Genomic DNA, 3,493 nt, shown 5'->3' with positions numbered 1-3,493 from the left:
CATACTTAAAATTTTGAGTCTACTCAACTGAAAATGGAAAAACGTATGGATAGTTTTCAAAAATTGAGAATGCAAAAGTTCCCGGATGATGTACTCCAATCAGTTAAGATTTTGAGTGTGCAACTGTGGACACTTGCTGTGGTGAGAGTCGGCCAACACTGACTTGTATAGAGTCATCTTTACATGAAATAACAGGGACAAGTAGGAAATTCTGTGTGGACACGGGTTTGAAAAGATAAAATCACTTCTCACCAAAATGTTGTGCTAAATAAATCACATAATTAAACTCTACAGACAGTTGCATCTTCAGCCAGTAGAAGGAGGACATCGTGTTGTTGGCGCCTATTGTGGTGTACCAATGTGCGATGACCCTCCATTTTGCTTTTTTACTGCTTCAGAAATTGACAAACAAGCACAGGCAAAAGGAGGCGGTAATTAGCTGATGCTGATGCGGTGCTCGCCAGTCACAAATCTGTGTAGAAGAAGAAGACATCACGTCATCATTTTGAAGAGTGCACCGCACGGCAGGATGTGGTTTGGGACAGCACTTCACCCTCGAAACACGCGCACTGCGCGATTGAGTACATACTTTGCGTAGAATACTCAGTTTGAAAATTTTACATATGCAGTATGGAAGTATGTGATTTGGTACACAGTAATGCAGTCATGTTACTGTGATCCAGTACAAGTGACTTTGTTTTTTTAACATGCACACAAATATTCACAAAACTCCAGTGTTTTTATTTTTTACCTTTATTTAGTCCAAGGAAACTCACTGAGAGTGACTCACATTTGCAGGAGCACCCTGATCACATTCACAGTCATAGAACAGCAGCTGCTCAGTACCACCTCTGAGAGCCTTGCTCAAGGGCATCTTGGTGGTGTTAATGAGTGTGGCTGCTTCCTCCTACCAGTCCTGAGGATTGAACCAACAACCTTTTAGTTTCAAGTTCACTTCTCTGTCCTTCAGGCCAGTGGTTGTCTAACTCTTGAAGCAAGTACCTCCATGATGACCATGGAACAGTGTCATAGTGCCTCTGTTCAGCTGCATCAGAGGTGGACAGCATGTTTTCTCAGAGTCAGAGTGAGTCAGAGGCCAACCATCAGACAACCATAGAGAAACATGAAACACTGGAATATTTTATGAATCTGAACTTGTTTTCAAGTGTGTGTGTCAATCTGGTGAACTCTGAGGTTCCAGTGAAAAGATCCACTTGTTGCCAATTACTGCTATAAATGATGCATTGATCAATGATGAAATACAGTAAATTATATTATGAATAGTGTTTGAGAATATTTGAAAGTAAGGAGCTGGGCAGTGTCTTTGGTATCAGTGCTCTGATGCAGCAGTCAGCTGGAGCCTCTGTTGGAATCACCTTTGATAGCAATACACACTGAGCACAGGTTCCAATAGAAGACCCAGTGTGTGCTGCTCAGGGTCCAGCACAGGTAGGCCAACACACTGTTGCTGTTTGACTGAGATGCACACCAGACAGTTGTAGAATCACACACATCAGAATGTATCTTAGCATCAATCAGGGAAACGCTGGCTCTGGTTCTTCTGTGGAGGCGAGCAGCAGTGACGTGAGTTCATCCTCAGGACAACACAGGAGTTGGGAATCATTCAGCTCCTCCAGGAGCTGTGGCCTCATGACGATCTCTTCCAGGGTTTTCACACTGAACAACACCAGGGCCGGCTTTTCCTTCATCACCATTGTAGTGATTTGCAGTTCCCTCCTGTCAGATCACCTGCTATTGAGCTGCTGGTGTAGCAGATGTTTGTTTTTATTTCCTGACACTCTGACTATTTCCCGTTCATCAGACTGAAAGCCTGAGGGTAGAAACTGTTTTTAGCCTGGTGGTCTCAGCATCCAGGGCTCTGTAGCATCTTCCAGAGGGGAGGGGATCAAACAGTTTGTGACTGGGGTGTGATGGGTCAGCAGAGATGGTGCCTGTCCGTTTCCTGACCCTGGACCGATAAAGGTCCTGGATGACAGGTAGGTCGGCCCCCATGATTCTCTCTGCTGACCCGATTGTTCGTTGCAGTCTGATCCTGTCTTGTTTGGTGGCCGATCCAAACCAAGAGTGATGGCTGTGAACAGGACAGACTGAATGATTGTAGTATAGAAGATGATCAGCAGCTCCTGTGGCAGGTTCAACTTCCTGAGCTGTCACAGGAAGTCCAACCTCTGCTGAGCTTTTTTTCTGGACAGTGTCCATGTTAGAGGTGGACTTCAGGTTCTTGGAGATTGTGGTTCCCAGGAACTTGAACATGTCCTCAGGAGACACTGTGTTGTTGAGGATGGTGAGGGGGGAGAGTGTGGGTGGGCTTCTCCTGAAGTCCACTGTCATCTCCACATTCTTGAGCAGGTTCAGCTCCAGGTGGTTCAGACTGCCCCAGTGGACCAGCTGCTCCACCTCCTGTCTGAAAGCAGACTTGGAACCATCCTTGATTGATACAGATATGTATTTTCTTTCAAAATTGTTTGCTATTTTTTCTATAGTATTCATTGTTTCAAAACAATTTTGACTTGTTTAACTTTCCAAAAGATATTTGGGTTTTCCACAGTTTGAGAATCACAACTTTAGGCTGCCACTGCTAGGATCTGAAAATGGTGGTGATGATAACGTAAACTAGAGATTCCAGTTGTGTTCTCTGGTATCCACATGTGGGATATTAGATGGTTTAGGGAGGAAAGAGCAGGAATCATGATTCCCAGCTTCAATAATCACATGAATTATTTCAAAGAGGATAAATTCCTTCCAATTCTATATTTTCCTTCTCACTCTCAGGATAAATTCCTTGGAAATCTGTGTTTTCCTGTCTCATTTCCAGGGTTTGCTAGTTAACATGTCAGAGGCATGAACAGGTGAGTTCATGTTGACATGAATTCATTCTCATCATGAATCTGCCTCTTGTTGTCTTTCTCAGAGTCTGTCAGGCTGGTGGACGGGTCGAACCTTTGCTCTGGCAGACTGGAGGTGAAATCTAACCAGCTGTGGTCCTCAGTGTGTGAAGAGGACTTTGACATGCAGGATGCAGAGGTGCTGTGTGGAGAGCTGAGATGTGGGACACCTTCAGTCCTGGAGGGGGCACTTTTTGGACCAGCAGAGTCTCCATTCTGGACTCAGGTGTTCCAGTGTGAGGGCCATGAATCTTCCCTCCTGGACTGTGGATGCTCAGGGTCTGGAAACACCTGCTCACCTGGCAAATCAGTTGGACTCATCTGCTCAGGTGCAGCTTTGGTTCAGGTCCTCCTCCGTCCTGTTGCATATTCATGTATTAATGATGCTCTTGTCTCTGCTCAGATGCTGATGATGTCAGGTTGGTGGGAGGAGCAAACTACTGTGCTGGTAGACTGGAGGTGAAACACCTGGGAGAGTGGAGAGCAGCAAAGACAGACCGGTCCTGGACCCTGAAGGAAACAGCTGTGATATGTAGATGGCTGGACTGTGGTTCTGCTGTCTCAACACAGGAGAGAGACGAGTCCTC

This window comes from Aulostomus chinensis, chromosome 4 (assembly GCF_037954235.1).
Source record: "Aulostomus chinensis isolate RoL2024-O1b breed Wild chromosome 4, RoL_Achi_v1.0, whole genome shotgun sequence".
Taxonomy (NCBI): domain Eukaryota; kingdom Metazoa; phylum Chordata; class Actinopteri; order Syngnathiformes; family Aulostomidae; genus Aulostomus; species Aulostomus chinensis.
Note: the sequence above shows the minus strand (reverse complement) of the source record.